The sequence below is a fragment of the Nomia melanderi genome, chromosome 7 (genome assembly GCF_051020985.1).
Source record: "Nomia melanderi isolate GNS246 chromosome 7, iyNomMela1, whole genome shotgun sequence".
NCBI lineage: Eukaryota > Metazoa > Arthropoda > Insecta > Hymenoptera > Halictidae > Nomia > Nomia melanderi.
Genome location: NC_135005.1, coordinates 9,514,501 through 9,534,199, shown reverse-complemented (window position 1 = coordinate 9,534,199; position 19,699 = coordinate 9,514,501). Strand labels below are relative to the sequence as shown.

The 19,699-nt window shown below is 38.6% G+C and overlaps 1 protein-coding gene and 1 long non-coding RNA gene across 6 annotated transcripts in view; one reads left to right on the top strand and one right to left on the bottom strand.

Moving 5' to 3' along the window:
- The window catches only part of LOC116433095 (UPF0489 protein C5orf22 homolog), a 476,138-nt gene that overhangs the window by 54,234 nt on the left and 402,205 nt on the right, over positions 1 to 19,699 (top strand). The window lies entirely within an intron of this gene.
- Positions 13,252 to 15,392, bottom strand: LOC116433096 (uncharacterized). Its single transcript, XR_004236231.2, has 3 exons — positions 15,091 to 15,392; positions 14,873 to 15,011; positions 13,252 to 14,482 (listed from the first exon to the last, which is right to left on the bottom strand). It is a non-coding gene; the product is annotated as an uncharacterized LOC116433096 (long non-coding RNA).

Sequence of the window (19,699 nt, the reverse complement as noted above, 5' to 3'; positions counted from 1 at the left end):
AGTCACATTGACTCATTCCGTAAATCTAGTGTCAGAAGAGATGTGCATCCCGTTGTCACCGGTAACACGCAAAACAGGATCGCCGTTCCGGTAATGGCTACGAATCCGTGGCGTTCCCAGAGGTTCCAGGATGGTCGCCGCGCATGCGAAAAGGTAAAGGCAAAAGAAAACGGCGAGTGAAAGCGCGTGGCTGGCGGAGGCGTTTGTAGAAAAAATGCCGACGCTTTTAGCACTTTTCACCAAGCGGTTCAAAGCCCCGAGTTTTTCCTCTTTTCCCGGCTACCATTTCCGTTTTATTTTTCTATTCCGCGCGCGACTCTTGAAATCGCCACCCGACTCGTTTCGTGTATACGTTTCGCGACTGCCGTCGCTTCTTCTCCTCTTTTCTCCTCTTTTCGGGCATTTTTCTCTTTTGTCGTGACCCTCCAACGTTAAAGCCGCGACGCGACGCGACGCAGCTTCTCCAGCCGCGTTTCATGAAAAAGTGACCTGCGGTCGTTAAACGGTCCCGTTGACGTTAATAATGATAATGGGCTCGCGAGATTAGGAGACCGCCACGCTCGACGAGAAGCGGAAAAGAGGAAAGGGGTAAAGGGATAGAAGAAGAAGGCGCTTGACGGAGGCAACGCCGCAACACGCGAGCCAACCCCCGCGTGTTGCCAACGGTGTTGCATAATTAGAGGAAACGTCATTACGGCATCAATTACCAGAGTTTTCGGCTCGCCACGGGAATTAATTAACGCGCCGCGAATGCGACCGCCAACCAGAAAGCTTGTTACGGTTCTTTGCTAGATACCTGTTCTTTCGTGGTGATGTGTGCTTAGAGCGACGCGTGTGAAACTTTGATATGCGCGCGTTGTTTGCGGAGGATTCTTGCAGCTAGCAATTAATCGGTGGAAAGTTTCGTGGAGTGTGAGCTTGCAGTCTTTAGGTTGATGATTGCAGAAATCGAACGAATCTGCCGATTACTTATTTTCGTTTAACCCCTTGGTGTATTATTTGCTTTCGCTAGTAAGCTCGCGTAACATTTTACTGGCGACAATTTGGGAAATGCAAAATATTTTGTGTTCCAGTGTAATTGCGTATTTACTCTGGAAATTATAAATTCGTAATAGCAAAATAGGTTTTCGTTTTGAAAATAAAGATTATTGGTTTTTATTGAATTAATCTAGAAATTCTCGTAATCTGTTATCTTATAATAACGTGCTAGATTCGCGGTGAAAATTTTAAATAGAATATAACAAGTATGGATGTTACTCATTTGTTTTGAATTCAATTTGAGTATTATTCTTCTATTATCAGTTTTTATATTTCAGAACAAACATGAACATAAGATATACCCAGAATTTTTCTCCTTTTTCAATAAATTATTAATTGCAGAGTAACTGCTATTGATAGTTGAGGAATAAATCACAGGGTAAGGGTTTAAATTCGCCGATCACTTAGTAGTACTTCCATATTCTGAAGGAAATTATGTTCCCCTTGTTCCTTCGAATTTTCTTGAAGATTCCTGTGCAAACGTCTCGAACGGATGAATGAGGAAATTATCGAGGAACGGCAGAGGTCCTTTTGTGTCTCGCAAAGCATCGAACTTTTTCCTATTCGTTTAATGGCTAACTATGAATTTATAAGTATTTACGTAATAACGGTGGTCGGTCCGATGCGACGCGAGTTCTATGGCGTACGACAGATGCACTATTCAGGAGTTGAAGAGATCTCGAGTACCCAAGGCTCTTTATAAACAAGAGGCGGCAGAGGTAACGATCCCTTGGGCGCTGGATTTTCAAAGGAGCTCGGCCAGATATCGACGTGCCAGCCAGGGAAAGAATGAGAAAAGTACCATTCGAAAGTGCTCCGTGACAAAGAGAAATTCACGTTGGAAAAATGTGTCCATATAGTATGTAATGGCCGGCAATTAGCGTGACGAGCTCTTGTAGTTATACACGTTGCGAACGTTTACGTATCTACATCAGAAGACCGTCGGATTCCTTTGATCTTCGAATTGCACTTACGTGCTACCTTTCTGTGAAAGCTTCGCTCGCACGCGCGGTGTACTGAAACGAGGTTCTAATTAATAGAAGAATTCATTACTTACATCGATGTCGTTTGCATAAAATAGCGAACATACGACTACGAAAATGTGAAGTTTCGTATATTCAGATCTATATTCATCTGAGTTATGATTAGATCTTGCAGCTTCGTTATTTGCCATTTAGTAGAATGGTTCTCGTTCATTGAAGATATGTCTTGAATGATTTTTAATACTTTATTTATAACGTACAAGTATACGCAAGTATACAATGTGAATTTGTGATAAATGAGACAGAATGCAAAAATTTGGGATTAATTACTGAAATTGTTTGGAATAGAATATAATCAAATTTCTTAAAGATTAATACTTAGTCGGTTTATCTTTACGTTTGGTTATTACATCGCACCTAATTAAGAGGTATGAGTATTTATAAAGTAATAATAAGTTTTAAGAAGTTCAAACAACAAAATCAATTTACGCGATATTCTGAAGCAGGTTATAGCTTATTAAGGGTATTCCTTTTCCTTCAATGAGATCTTCGAAGCAAAATTCACCACGTTCAAATTTGTCCAATCATCATTTGCGTTATTTTTCAGTATTTGCACGAAACAATCTCGATTGCAACATCTAACGAGAATCATCGATCTGAGAACAAATTCCTAAAAAATGTTGCAATTGTCCAGAATTATTATTATTAATTATTATTTAATATTATTTAAAAATTATTATTTGAAATGGTAATTTCGAAAGATATCATTGGTTTCGAATAATAATTCAAATAGAAGTTGGCGAATGCGATTTTGCTAAAGTTTCGTCACGGTTCTGGTGAGCAAGGTATGCTCAAGAAGTGCGAACGCACAGTCCAGACGTGTCGAGGACTGTCATGAGATGATATCAATACGAGTTGGCGCCAACCTTCGGTCTACGACACATCGCTTCCTGTTTGCCGCGGTAGATGAATCATATGGGAGGGCGCGACGTATCAGACGACACCAGCCACTGTATAATAGCTACGAATCGTTCTAATTGAGGTTTAACGACTGCGGCATCCGGTCTGTGTCAATGAATCAGCAAATTCAACTTTTGCTTGTTTCACTAGAGATTTAAGACGTTTCATTGTTAAATTCCTTTTCCATAAACCCAGTTTGTGAAAACTTTGTTATATTCTCTCTTATTTGTGCTTTCAGTTTTCGATACAATCTTTTGATAGTATAGATAGAAGATAGACAGAAGTATAGATGTAGGTAGATATAGAAATATAGATGGAAATAAAGAGAGATTGAAGATAGAAATATAGTCAGGAAAGATAGAAAATAGAAACATAGAATGAAGTACAGATAGAAGAACATATGTAGAAAGAAGATAGAAGTGAAGATAGAAGAGCATAGATAGAAAGAAGATAGAAGTATAATTAGAAGTAAAGATAAAAAACAACAGAAAGCACAGTGAAAATAAGTCTGTTAGAAATAAGTCTGTAAGAAAAATGATAAGTCAGTAATTATTTCAAAATAGAAGTTTCCAATTCATTTGAGAATCAATAATTAATAATTATTTGAAATAACGCTATTACATTTTGCCGAGATTATGTGAGAAACGTGATCTTACGGTCTGAAGATATATCAAGATCTGAAATTTATTGAGCACTTGCGACACTGTATAGGAATCGTGTGAGTATATACTATCTCACAGAAATGTCTGTGAATGGATCGACAGGTTCATAAATGGACGCACAAGTAAAAGGCCGAAGATTTCCCATCGATGGAACCACTGAGGGAAGTAACGCATAGTTTTGTTGATCATTTAGAAACATTCTATTTGCAAGGCACAGCGAGGCTCGTGCATTAATGGACTGAATGCATTGAACGTTAAAGGAACCGTACCAGAAAGTAAGGTAGAAATTTGTATTTTAGTAAATTTTTTACGTAAACTTCTCTCTTGATGAAATAAAATGTTTCTTTTTTTAATTCTCCACTATTGAAAGTAGACATAAATAAAATATTCACAATGTAACACGTGAATCACAATATCATAGTGTACATAGGTATATACAAAAATGTAATAGTCGATGCGATTTCAAATTTGTAATTGTAATCGTTAACAATTGAACACTCATCTACAATTGAAATGAAGGTAATTACGGTGAATCCTGATTTGCTATTACAGGAAGTAACTTGTAATCGACTCAATGGATGCATTTTAATCATTAATACATAATCAGGTTACGCTATATCCTACTCTGATCTAAATTGGACTGTTCATCGCAAATACCCAAAGACTATCATAAAAACAGTGTGACTATTTAAGAATAAAAGCAAAATTACAAGGATGATGTATAATTCAAATTTATGATTAATGAAAGAATATAAAACTGGTTTACAATAATACACAAAAGCTTGTGAAATCTGTAATTCAAATTTATGATTAATGAAAGAATACAAAACTGTTTTACAATAATACACGAAAGTTTTACAGTAATACATATTTATATCTGCAAAGAAATAGATCATCAAAGACAAGTAGAAGAAATGTAATACTGTCAATTAACCAACTATAAAACATGCCCAACTTCGTTGCCCTCTATTTCCAATTATCCACGATATTAGAACGTCCTAAGAACGATATTAGAATATATATATATATATATTGATGTTAAGCTGTAACCTGCTCGTTCTCTCTCCTTAAAACCTCATTAATCCAGATCTCTCGTCGCGTCTCCTCGAATGCAGGTCACTCGTCTTCAAAGCAAGATAAAATATTCTTCGTTCTCTTCTTTACGCCGGTCTTAATCGTTCTCGAGATCAGAATAATTCACGAAGTCATACGGTCCTTGTAAATCAACTTTCAAAAGAGGAAAGATTTACGGCGTATAATTTATAGGGTAGTTTGCCTACCCTTTCTTCCGCGCCACGTCTTATTGGACCCCGGGCACTGCCTTCTGCGCAGTTATCCTCCACCGCCTAACCCGCGGAACATCCCGTCGGAACTTCGGAATAATTGGATCGGTACAATTAGGGAATGCACCCTTTCCCGCGACTCTTTCTACGCTTTTTCTGGATTCCGCCTGTTCTTTGTCCCATCGGTTCGAGCCATGGGATCGGGGGAAGGACAGGGAGGGACACTTCTGCCTCCCCCTAATGGAATCGGATGCTTCTTGTTCCGAATGTGCTGGCTCAGCAATGTCAATAAAATTTAACAAGCTTCCCATTTACCATTTGCGGAATCCTCAGCGCGCGCGCTTCGCGTTTTCTTTCCTCCTTTCCTTCCTCTGGCCAAAGGATAATCACTTTTATTGTCCCGCCTTCGTCCCCATACCCTTCCTCGTTCGCGTTACAGGCTACTTCCTGTTTCGCTCGTTTCTTTCCACTCTTATCTGGCATCGTGAACGATGACACTGTTATTTCAGAAATTCTTCGCCGGATGTTATCAACGCCGGGCGCGAGAGAGGCCGTGCAATGGCGTGCCAGGCGGCGCGACGAAGACGCTGGCCTGACGTTAAATGATGTTTCCGTCAAACGTAACGGCGCGCTGCATTATCCCGTGGACATCGGCGAGCGGAACGCCTCGCGACCGTCTCGTAGCCGCGTTTAACATTTTTCAGTAAATTCCCATTTCTCGCCGGCCCGTATTTATATGGTGCGTTCGCGTTTGATATTTCGCGTACCCTCCGCGCGGCAGCACGAATTGCTTCGATAGAACGCGGAGCACGCAGCTGTACCCGCCGGAGGTAATTAATCTACTTGTTTTTAGCGAGCCACGAGGTAATTATCGTCGCGATCGTGCCACTTGTTTTCAGTTTTGTGGGAAACAACGACGATCAACGGGACAAGCTCGTTCTCTCGAAACAGTTTTGCTTAATTAGCATTCGGTTTCGAGCGCGGGGATACCACGTGGCTTATGTATCTGATCATTTTCATTGTTCGAGGAGCAACGTGTGTACTGCGTCTCGTCTTTTTACGTTTGATTATTCGTCGATAAGGGATACCGGTGAGCACGATGTGGTAATTTTGCTATTGCTATTCCGCGTTTTCAAAGTTTTTCGTGGCACGACGCTGTTTATCCGACGATGTGAATATTACAACAGCGTACGGGGAATGTTTTGTAACATCGTTTTGACGTTGTATACCCTTTTCTGTTGAACTTGGAATATATTCTTATGTGAGGAGCGAAAGAAACCCTGTTACACGTTAATAATTGTGAAATGTGTCTTTAGGGTGACTTGAAACCTGCAGTTGTATTTGGCAGTTGTGGGGAATATTTGTTTCTCAATAATTCAATTATTGTGATAATATGAATATATGCAACTCTTATAAGAAGATTTGATATGCAACATTTGAAAATGATAGTAAAGGAAATCGTATTAATCTAAAATATATTTTTCTTCGGATAATTAATTTTCTAACAATTATAATGAATAATTTGCCCCTACAAAAATTCATGTTTTATCCCTCCGATCTTAGAAGTTAGAGGTTTAAAAACAGATAATTGAAGTAAACACTGGTATAATCGCATCAATCAAAGTCGACGTAAACATTTACCAAATAGCGTTCATAAAGTTCAATATGCGTCAAATGGAAACCGTAAACCCAGCGTTAACCAGTTAACAGCGTTCGACGATCGTACGCGTCATCTTAAAATCAAAACGGTACTAATTCTTTCAACGATCAATCATTTATTTTCTCAGATAAGCATCATTCGAATAAATTATAGCTGTATTTGGCCTTCGCTAGACGAGTATACACTTTATTATTAAATTTCATCGTGAACATCATTAGAAATCTCTGAAATTAAATTCCACAGTTGACAGGTTAAGAGACAAAACTTCGTAGAAACATTCCTTACATCACACTTCGTGCTTTTTCCACGAGACAAGCGACTTCTGAAAAATTTCTGACAAAGATCCCTCTTCTAGGCATCCGGCGAAATGTTTTGTTTGTGTTGGTTTCGGGGACATTCCAGTGGCATCGGCGCGTTATGCGGACCGCGCGTGTTTACACGTGTACTACCGGCACGCACGGTACGAGTTCGCTCCTCTCGCGACGAAAGAAACGCGAAAAAGCGATCGCGCTCGTCGATCCGCGGCTGCGTCCGTGAAACCAGTTTCTTCCGCGCTCGGGGACATCTTCTTAGGCGAATGCTGCCGGTACGGCGCTGCGCGACGTCCTACGGTAGCGCGGTTTATCCTCTTCTACCCAATTATTGACCCGTCACAAGCGTCTTGAGAAACGAACGATCTCAGCCATTTACTTCCCTCCCATTCCGTTTGATTAATCGAACTTTTCCAATCGAATCCGCGAGAATGAATTGATTTGATTTATCCTTGCCTCTTGCATGAGAGGATATGGAAAATCCTGTTTATGTACTTTTATCTCCTCGTTGCATGTCTTTGAATTGCGATTCCCAGGAAAGACGTTTTTATTGTATTTCTTGGGATCTTAGATAGTGGTTCTTCTTCAGTCTTTTACTTATCAGTCAAAATGACTGGTTTCGGTTTTTTTGTTTCGCAGTGGTTGGTATCTTAAAAGCATTGAATATTCGAAATGATTTCGAAAATAGTTTCACTTGAATACTATAATTAATCTACAGACAATGAAAATAATCTATTGCTACAATTTTTATAAAGATTGCACATTAGTTGTATTAAATGCTCGGTAGTTCTAGTGTTAAGCAGTTGCTAGTTACGGGTGAACGTTAATAACGAATTTGATAGATAGATTGATTATTTATGTTAATTTATTTTAATGTTGCATATTTGAGAGTAGTGCAGTTACAATGTCATTACTCGTGTGTTTCATTATTATTGTTTAGACTTATAGAACTTTGATAATCTACAGTTTTCTTGTTTTCTTAAAGTAGATTTCCTTTGATTATGTAATAACAATTGTCATCGCGAAAACTGGTTTTTCATACTCTGCGAACTCTTAAAGTACTCTTTAAAATCCGCAATATAAATTGCGAAAGTCCTTGTTACATTTATTTAAAAAGCTCCCTAATTAACAAACAAATGAGATCGCGCGGAATCTCCAACTACATATTACTACTTAAAAATGTTTCCGATGAAACACGTCAAAATTGATACTTCAGATACTAAACATAACTGAATCAGTATATCAAAGAAACGTCCATATTTTCTTTTTCGAGCAGCGAATCCAAGCAAAGAAACACGTTCAAAACATAAAAAACAACCGCTGTCTGAACACTCTACATCACTCTGAAATGCCGAATGCAGCATTGAAGCAACCGTGTTACACTATATTACGAGACACCGCGTATGTCTAATGAAAAGACCAGAACGTGTCGGTTTACAAGTGGCGAATCGCTACCGCGGAAGCGCAATTTTCACTCGGCGCACTGACGAGCGAAAGAATTATTCGTCTCGTTTCTGTTTGCCGGCGGTGTTGATCGGAATAGACACATTAATCATCCCCGTCCCTGAAAGAAACCAATCAGCGGTGCTTGTTGCGCGTGGTTTCAATTAAACATGGTAAATTGCGGCGTGCTTCATTTACAATTAACCGTACTTCTTAAGGTCGACTGCCGGTAACTGAGTTACACATATGCAATCAACGTTCATAATCACGGCGCACAGTTGCCGTATCCCGTTAATGAGCTTTACGTACTGTTACTTCATCAACTTCTCATCGTAATTGTAAATGGGCCCTTAATTTTCTCGAACCCGTCCGTACTCGGCGCGCCGCTCTTCCTCTCCTACACGGTTCCCGCTCGCTCTCCGCTAACAAGAATTTCTTAGTGGGAACATGTGCATTATCGCGCGTCCCTCTGTTCCATTGGAATCCCCCGTTCCGTTGTCTCGATGCATATTAACTTCGTTTTTCATCGATAATAACGCTTCACCCAGTAGGTCTGAGATTATTACGCTAATCGATGCACGCTTACTCTCTATTATCCTTCGCTGCTTTACGCTCTCGCAATTACGGCTCTCCGCGGTCTATTTCCACCGATTCCTTCATTAACCCCCTGTGATTTCTTTCGCAACCGCGCTCGATAACATTGCTTTATCGTTAATAATTTATTAGGGAAGGAAAAGAATTTCATACTCGTTCTGTTCATACGTTTCCTTCAAGGGTTTACGATTGAAGTAACATATAATTTATATGCGTAAAATAGTACTGAGATTTGTCAAATTCAGTTTAAAATTTTCATCGCGAGTTTGACACGATATTGTAGGAATTCATTTTTAGATTGGTGTAGATAATTCGCAGTGTGATTGTGTTAGTCTTGCTAGTTAGATGCATGTAAGTTCCTTCTGAAATATAGCGTTCTATAGTGTTCTATAGCACTCGATAGTCTTCTTATAAGAAGTTCTATTAACATCTAAAGCGACAATATTGTGACTAAAAGAATATTGTTGTGGATATAGTAGCTGTTTTTTAAATATATTTATATACCTAAAAGATTTATATCGTCTCACTTGTCTAGACCATTACATGTATCTATTCTTATCAGATGATCAAAAATAACAAATTTTTGGAATCTGACGATTTTTATAAAAGAATAATAATTTACCGATTCAACCGCACCGTCGATCCAGCGTTATACTCCAAGAAAATCTAACGCCGTGAAATTCAGTTGATGAATCAAGTACTACGTGGACTGATTGGGTCATCAGAAATAACGTAATACATTTCCTTGCACATCCGTTATTGCATTGGACGCTCGGAGCCATCGTGGTAGCGTCCGACACAATATCCAACGATTGATCTAACTGTACTCTAAGCGTAACCACTAAAGGTGTTATTTCCTTCTTTTATCCCGATCGTGTTCCATTAAGCCCGAACTTTCCTTCTTAGGCCCGATACACACTACCCATCAGGTCTCGATCCGGTCTCAACCTCACTCTCGATTCGATCAAATATTCTTCAGTTGTTTATAATCAAGGATTTATAACGTTCCGAAGATAACTGTTTGAAACTGTTATGTATCGGTTCCTATTGGCACAGTTATGGATAAGCGAAATAAAGTCCTGTTATTTAATTTTTCGTATTCAATGTTAATTTTTTTATTTATCACTTTGACCGCCACGAGAGTTTTGAGACATTTAACATTAGTTATTAACGGTTCAGTATTGTACTTCTTTAGATGCACTATTATTTAGTTACTTAATCTATTAAATATTTTATTTCGACATCATTTCTCTTTTTGCAATTGTTTTCAAGCAATTAGGAAGCTCCAGTCACCACCGTTATTATACCAGTCTGAGCCAGATATAACATTAATTCAATAAATAAATTAAACAAAAAGATACAAATTAAAAGAATAAATATAAAAAACGAAATAACATTGTGACTCTATTTCAGTTCCCCGTAATCACTTCAAGAATGATACGAATATCTCATCTCTAACCAGTTAACTGCGTTCAACGAATATACGCGTCACCTTAAAATCAAAACAATACTAATTCCTTCAACGATTAATTATTTATTTTTCCATATAAACAAGTAATTCTTCTTCGTTTCGCTTCAGCTTTTCGTTACAATATATCACAGGTGCATTCGACATCCGTTTGACGAGTATACACATCATTATTTGATTTCATTGCGAATGCAATATCAGAGATTTTTGAAATTAAATTCCACAGTTAACTGGTTAATCCCTATGCATAATGCACATGTTTACACTATGAATCTCAGCCAGACCTAACTTCAATCTCGCTTCATCTTTGGCCATTAAAGCCAAAAGACGCATAAAGAATTTTGAGCAGACCGGTAGTGTGTATCAGGCCTAACGATATCGATAAGGCGGTGCAGAAGTGCAGCAGGGTTGGATACCGGACACGTAAGTATTCCCGAGTACTCATCGGCACGTACGTGAGCGTATGTTGGCACGTACGTGCCGTTAAGAAACTTCCTTTCCCGGATTGCTGGCCTGCTGTCACGTGCAAACCATCCGGCCAACATTGTTACATTCCCGTCGCATTCTTTCGCCGAATCCGCGGCTCCTCGAACGCTTCGACGAAGAATATTCCCCGGCCACGAGAGAAATCGGTACGTGTTCGTGATTTTATCGAGCCGCGCTGAGAAAAAAGGCGTTCGATGTTACAGAATTCTACACCGTCGAGATACCCGTGCAGATCTGCTCCGCTCGAAATCGAGAAAAACCTCGCGGAACGTCCTCCATTATCTTGCCAGCGATCGCGAATAATCGATTCCGGCGAGTTCCACTCGTGTCCTTGATAACGCATTATCAAATTCACCGGGTTTTCCTCTTTGTTCACTGGCTTACAAAATTGAAGAATCGCTGAGAGGCAATCGGAGATGCATGAACCCGTGTAACGTTCTACGAAAAGGTCTCGCAACATTCTGCTTCGGTTCATTTTGAAGCGTGAAGTTTCTATTTTCGGTCTAGGACAGTAAAGATGGTAGATCGAGGTAAATCGCATCACATTCTGTTCGATAGAAAGGAATGAAAATAGCTGTGTATTAATAGTAAAAAATTGACTACAATTTTGAAAATTTTCTTCTACATGAAATTCTTTTACCATATTTACGTGTGTAAATCAATAGCTAAGGATAGATTGCAAATTTAGTTTCTTGTATGTTGTGCTCAGTAAATAAAAATGAACGATACTGGTTTACTACTTATTTTAATTGATTTTTGTTGATAAACTTTTTTCTTTTGTTAATAGTTATTATAATTGTGCATAAGATTTTTTATGCGAAATTTTTATTAATATCGGTATACATTAAATACTGTATATCAGTACATAATGAATAGTTTGTAAAATAATCAAATTATTATCTAATTTTCAAAGTTCATTTATGTACTATGTTGTACGTGCAAATAATTTCAAATTTCCTCCTTATTAGTACATTCATTTTACTTAAAAATCATCGTTCAAAATAATTAAGATAACGATATTTCCATAATTCTTTATGGATTTTCTATAAAGCAAATATCGTGAATCATTTACAAATATAAACGTTTCCACGTAAAAGTAAAATATTTCAATAAAAACAAAATATTAATATATATATAATACCATCACGGTAGTTAACAGAATAACGAAAAATTATATTAACAACCGCAATTGCCCCAAAAGAATTTAAAAAATTATTAAGCACGTACGTATATCCAATATCATTTCTCAAAGCAGTAAAACGAAGAGGTTCCCATCAAAAATTACATGCCCCCCCAACGTCCACAATACTTCCCCGAAATAAATCAACGTCCAGCGATTTAACGAGAACACACATCCATAGTCGTTCCACGCTACCATCCGGTCAATTATAATTATTGGCCGCATTCCCGTTCATCCTAAACACTAATCATCCCCACGTAACGGACACAACGAGTCCTCGGAGCTAATAGTTCTGTAACCACCTGCAACAATTCTTACCTTGACGCGCTCGGTAGCCGGAATAATTACGAATGGTGCAATATCTCAAATCGCATTCTACAATCGCTTGTCGAGTTAACGGAGAAATGAGTCGCTAACAACTGCCGCGCCGCGCCGCGCAGGCTAATACAGTCGGCTCAGCAGCAGCAGCAGCGGCGGGGGAAGTTAAAAGCTTCATTTAGTCACGTTTCACAGAAAGCCCCGTAACTATCCAATTTCGATATGCCGCGGAATTTCTCTTCGTAAAAAGTTCCGCGGAGCTCGTTATCCCTCCAGGATTGACCATTACACCCGACGAAAAAAATGGATGTAATAAATGTAATCATAAATCAGTAATTTCCTCCGATGAACGCGGTGGGGGAGAGGCGAGGCGCGAGGGAGGGAAAGGGGGTGCGGAGATGCGAGAAGACTGAGCCTGCCTAAGTCATTAATCTACGGCGCTGATTAAACAAATTGCTGGAGCGCGAGGCGTCGGCGACCAGCTACCTACCTACCTACCTACCTACCTGCCTGCCTGCCTGCCTGCCTGACTGTCTGACTGCCTACCTAGTTGTAAGGTGTTCCGTCTTGGCATAATTCTCGCGGCTCGATCGATCGGTTAGTGGCCGATTAAAAAAGAGAGCTGCGTCATCGAGATAAGTGGAGCTACCTTATAATGAGAGGGCGCACTTTAGACGTCGATAGGAACCGCGTCTACGGTTTCCGCGAGCCTATCGGGACCATTTTGAAATACGCAGGTAGGTATACGTAGACCTGTCTGTCATTGGTTAACGTGTAATTTCATGATACGCCTGTCTAATTAATTGCACTTTATCTTTCGATGGAAGTGGTTCGTTTAATGACACGTCGCCGCTTGTGAAATCTATTTCGTGTCGGCCGTCGCACCGTTAGATCGTTGTCGGTGATTTCTTTGCGCGCGTTCCAGTGATCGAGAATGGTGTCGTTTTGAACCGATAGTCGTTTTTACCGCTCGCGCTGGTTTTTCAGTCGATGTTTATTCTACTCTGGTGTTTCGGTTCGATGTATATGTGTGAATGTAACGAGGGTTGTAATGGACTTTGTAATGTTCTTTCACTGATTACTTTAGATGTGACGTCTTCATGTTGACTGGTTGTTTAGTTCCCTGCGATCTGGTTGGAATTCTACTTTATTAACACTAACCGTGCTGGCAGTTTTAATACTGTTTTCTTAGTGAGCATAGAAACAAAAAGAAAGAGAAAAATTGAGAAACTGATGAATCGGACGATATAGGAATTGATATAAAGCGAATGAAGGGAAACGCGGAATTTTACATCTGGCCATTCGACCAGTTCTCGGTACGATTATTGTTACTGCCACTGTGGTTATCGATGATTCCATAGTTTCTAGAAATTAATTATATCTTACGAGATAGCTGATGTTGAATAGAAATAACCAGTAGCTCAAATAACTAGATAATGTAACGTGGAAATTGTGATGAATAATTAATCATTCTTATCTTAGCTACAAAGGAAGTGATACTTGGAACGCTGGAGTTTTTCATGGCAGTCAACGTGTTCAACCTAACATGAAATATGGAAACGTTGTGCTGTTAGAGTGCCGCGGAATTAGGTGTTTTACACGTATCTACTTGACTGTTCACTCGTTAGCGAGTGAACTCGCTATTAAGCGAGCGATTCGTGACTCGCATTACGAGCATCGGCTGTACCGATGAACTTGGTAGGTTACGTTATTTATTAGAGTTCTCATGTTTTTTGTATTAGAGTGCCTCGTGAGCAGCAACACACGGCTGATTTCCACTGTTTCGATATCAGACGGGACGGTTTTAATAGGTGCACAGCGAACTCGTTAGCAAACAGCGAACAATGTAGCGAGCTCTTTAACGTCAGCTCACTTTAATCGTTCACTGACAAGTTTACTACCCTTATTGATTACGATCGACGTACAACAGCCACGAATTATTGTACACTGCGGTTTTAATTAGGTCTTTTACTGATACGTGTTAATGGACGATTCGTGCTGGCACCATTTTCTGCACGGATTTAGTCCGCGCGAGGAGACAGTTATAGGCCATTAGTGTTAGTAGATATTGCTTTCCCTGGTCGCGTAAATTGAATCTGAAATGTAACTGAAAATGTTATTATCGAACAGCTTGATAAAGTTCGTGAATTAACTTGTAGGTTTTAGACGTTGAGTCGAACGCAATTGAAATCTACGGTAGGTAATCAATTAGTATTCATCTACGTATGACAATATACATATACTTCTGTACTTTCTCTTCAGATATTTATTTTGTTCAATATGTACGCGCATATATTGTCCCTACCGTAATATATTAAAATTTCATGAAACAGAATAAATGTGAATGTACTGGTACAGTTCAAGTGTACATAATTTATTCTTTGATATTGAAATGCTTCGCACAAAGTATAGTACATACTCCTTGGTATGTAATTATTATAAGCTTCTTGCATATTTCAAATATGTACAGTGATATATTACATTACCAAATAAATTCATGCGATCTTCATATTATTTCCTTACTCTCTCAATTCCTTTAATCGTTCGAACAGTCGGCATCACTTTCAATAACTTTTGCTGAACGCAATACGTTCCTTCCACGAGCAGTTTCACTTGATTTTTACACTACAATTGCATTGTTATTAATACCCATACCGAAAATATTTAAAAGTCTACATAAAATTTAATATAAATTTAAATTTACCTTTGAATCCCTTCGAAACGAGCATATTACGATTATATTAATAACAATCTTGACGAGCTACAATAAATCCGCTAAAAATTCTCGCAACGATCGACATGTCAGACACACGAACACGTCCAACCGTTAAAATCCTCGCTAAAATCAGAAAACCATTACCTCTTCTATAACGTCCATATTCCCGAATACGTGATACGTTTCGCGCGGAGAGCAGAGTATCCGCGTGGTTGGACCACACAGCGACGACAATAATAACTCCCGTATTGGATAATGGGCGGATTTAGCAAAGAACTGCAACCAGAGCCGCATCGTTCACAATAGCGTAATAGATAACGCGATAGGAAATGATAACACCGGCATACGCCGCAATAATTTCGCGTTCCCCCGTGGCGGCCTAACAGCGAACCGTTTATTACTATCGTCCAGTTTATCTTGGCCAGCCAGGGCCACGGACTTATCGTTCCTGAAACGTTTCTGCTACCCGACGCCCAGATACCTATCTGTCTTGCCCGGCAGAACTCTTTTCCCTGGCCGCGAGTGCAACCGATTCCTGCGCGAAATCTTTCCGTCCGCTGCCGCGCTGTATTTATGCTCGATCGGGTTCATTGTTGCCTTTCCAACCGGCTTATTTACGTCAACGGGACTTTTTCGGCTGCGCGCCGATAACGTATTTAAGGCCCATTTGTATTTTAATCCGTCGGCGTTTCTATCGCGGATTTCGAGCCGATGGAAGCGACCGTTTAAATGGAATTTCGCTGTTCCGAAACGTTTCCGCTCGTAAATAGACGCGAGGCCGCTCCGCTCGTCGACGGGCGAAAGCGGGCGCGTTATTCGTTAGAAATTGCCAATCCACCGAACGAGCAATTAGCGATTAACACTAAAACTATCAAGCAATGAGAGTGATTTATTTGTAAGTTTTTATAGACATTAAGACAATGGGTTTCTTGAGATTCGGAGGGTCTCCTGGGTTTGTGTTTGTACAGATCCATTGAAAATCTATCGCAAAAACGTCAGCGTAATGTGAATATTTGCAAAATAATTCTCGAGTGGATCAGTTTGACCTGTCCGGTAGTTTTAGTGTCGAATGGGTTAAATAAGAGACGTCGGATTATCGTTAGATTGAATACCACTGTAAAATAATGTTCATAAGTATGAAACTTAAGTACAATTCGCTATTTATATTCGATTTATTACAGACTTACGACGTTCATTAGTGATTTCCGAAATGATTGTGGTATTTAGATAATAGAAGAAATGACTTAGCTTAAATCTTCTCTTCAATAAAATAATCAATCTTATAATGAAATGTGTTTATTGATATAATAATTATAGTGACACTTTACTTGTAATTTGGTTATCAGATAATTACCATTTTTTATTAAGGTCATATATCTTCAGTTAGGCCAATCATCTGCTCCCGTCGGAAAGCATTCGTGTACTGTCGTTCATGAGTTATCAAGCATTGCATTATACTACATATTTTATATCATGAAATAGATCCCAAATTACCAAATACCACTTTAAATAACGTTTGTCAGATTTTTTATTGCCCTTAGGACAAGATTTGCATGTGTCATAGTGGAGCCTGTAGAGTGCAATCAGTTATTTGAAACTTATTATTCTATTGATAATCTAAGTAAGTGTTAAAGAGTTGATGTGAGAAAAATTTAGCCGGTGAACCATATCTTATCATGTAAGAACATTAGGCAAAAGATTTGTCACAAATACCAGAGGCTCTAAAATAAACAATAAAACTTCTAAAATCTGCCATGTCATGTATTATATATTACATTGACTAGGAACGATAATAATGAATAAATATACTTAACAATGGGGTTGAATTAATATATCTATAAGTACATATACCTGTATATTCTATAGTATATAAATACTTTAATTTTATTGGTACAACCCCACCACCGCATATTCTTACGAGTCATTCCTGACAGATACGTAGATGATTAAACAGAAATGGAAAGATTTGTTTGTAGCTTGTCGTTACATAAAGATACCGTAACAAATTCATGAATGAGATTTAAAATACTGAATCTACGTAATATCTATGAAATCAGTTCGTTAAACAAACCTAGAAGCATTGTACACGCAAAGATTTACAAAAATGACTAGTCAAATTCTTCATTTTCCAATGTTTTACACCCCCATACGTTACAGATTATGAATGCATAAAATTGAAAGACTCGCGCCGAACATGTAATACAAAACAAAAGCTGCATCATATCTTACACAGTTCTCAACTTGCAGATGGCAGTGCGTATATATAGATCTTCCATGGCAATGTATATACTCGCAGTTTCATAGTTGTAAAATGCATACAACTTTTGTAGCTTTGTATTTATCTACGATCATTCTTCTATCCGTACGTTTTAAAACGCTGCATTGTTCCGCGAATATGAGGAATACGAGAAATCAGAGAACTTCTAACCAAATAAGTGTAACTTGCATGCTCGAAAGTTAAAAGACAAGAGTTACGGTCCGTCCACGTTGTTCTATTCTTACGCAAAGAGAAATGATTCAGCAATGTATCGCATTTTATGTAATTCACGAACAATAAATAAAGGTATCTGCTTGTCATTTATGACTGCAGCTCGACGAGATTCTTCTCGCAAGATGGAGCCCGTAACGTACCGCACGGTGAAACCAAGGCGTATCGCCTATGGAAACGAAAATAACTGACTTTCCCAGTAATAGATAAACTTTATTTATTTATTAGCAAGTAAATCAAGTGGGAATAAATCGGACAATTATTCTTCGTACTTTACCATGCCGCTTACTTCTTCCGTGAATGTCTTTGCTAGTAAAATTTGCTATTTTATGCCTCGATGTTATATACTTACATATGTTGCGATTACACTGTTAGATATTCTTAAATGAATGTCATAATTAACAGTCATTTACATTAAAATTTAAGGGCGCACCGCACGATTGTTGCCACTGAGAAGATATCATACCGATGTTATCGTTCTACATTATTGTTATTTAAAGCACCTATATGACTTTATGGCATTAAAGAAAGAAGTATTGTGGACTTATAAAGTTTTAACAGATAACACAGTGTTTTGGAATTTACAATTATTATTTCTGAATAAGTACGCATGGACACTGAAATATTTTTGAAGAGGAATTTTAAAGAATCTAATCTTAATCTATTTTCGTAAATATAGATTTAATACGTCATTTATTTATCTATTTTAAAACATTTATATTGAACCTATAATTTACCTATTTACTTTGATACATTTTATAACTTATCTTCGTTGAATTAATTTTTCGCTTATCTCTTTCTTTTGCGTATACGAAACGTGACTCTTCTGTTCCACGTTATGTGTCTTTAATCGGATTCAACCTTTACTTGATAATTAACAAACGTGTTCTCGTAAAGGTGAAATTGCGACATTTAATTAATACCTTTAATAACGTTTGCATTTCGTAAACAATTTTGCAATGATTAAATAGATGCAGACTTAATATTTACGTAAGAGCACATTACACGTTGTACGCGAAACTATTCTTACAAAACGACAAACATTTTTGTCCACACGATTTAATTAAGAACTGCATACAACACTTGTCACGTAGGACTATTCGTTAACCGTTTCGTAACATCGTTTTATAGTTATTTTAATATCAATTAAGTGCAATACGCAGTTTTATCAATAACCCAAATAAATTATTTTTAGTTTCAAAAACATATAAACGAAACAGCTATGAAAACAAACTTTCGAGACAAATCTACTTGATCAGCAATTTTCCACCTAAACACGTGAACCTCAACCATATGTTTCAAATCACATTAGTGTAATTAAACCATAACAAACCTTCTTCCAGCCAAATACATTATAAAAATATCTAAATATTTTCATCCTTCCTTCAAAACACCGAACAATCACATATTTTACCAATTTCCATTACTATCCGACACGAATCGAACAATCCAAGCAAAATCAAACCAAAGAAAACCAAATAATCATATCCCATAGCTACAATATTTTAGACAATTCGCTTCCCACACCAGTATCGATCACGAGACACGCGATCACGATTTCCCCGTAATAAATTCTTAATGACAAATCATTAATTCATCACCGGAGACAACTCGATGGCAGAGTGTCGCAGCACCGTGTCCTAGGAACAGAACGATTCGCAAGCGTACGTGTGCGCTGCCCTCGCCAGCGAAAGCATTGCTTCCTTCAGGTGGCTTTATGTTTGTTCAGGTACGTTCCTACTGATTCACCATCGGTATTATTACTCGAAGCGGTAGGTGGGCCAACGGGAAGCACACCGTGGCATAGGTAGGTACTACATACCTTCCATTCGCCGTGTATACCGGGCCGAGAACCAATCCATCACGATGAATGCAATCAGCAGCTGTTCCATCTCGGAACTCGTGCGTGTAGGTACCAGTCCGCTGGCACGGTTTTTTGGTACGCAGCTCCGGCGTCGTTATCGATATCATTACAAGAACCGTAGGTGGCCGATGTGGTCATCTAGATCTAGGAATCAAACGACAAGGAACCTCTCCTCGCCTCCTTTCGTTGCGATCGGTCTCCCGGCCAATCGCAATCTATCATCCTATGGATGCATGCAATCATCA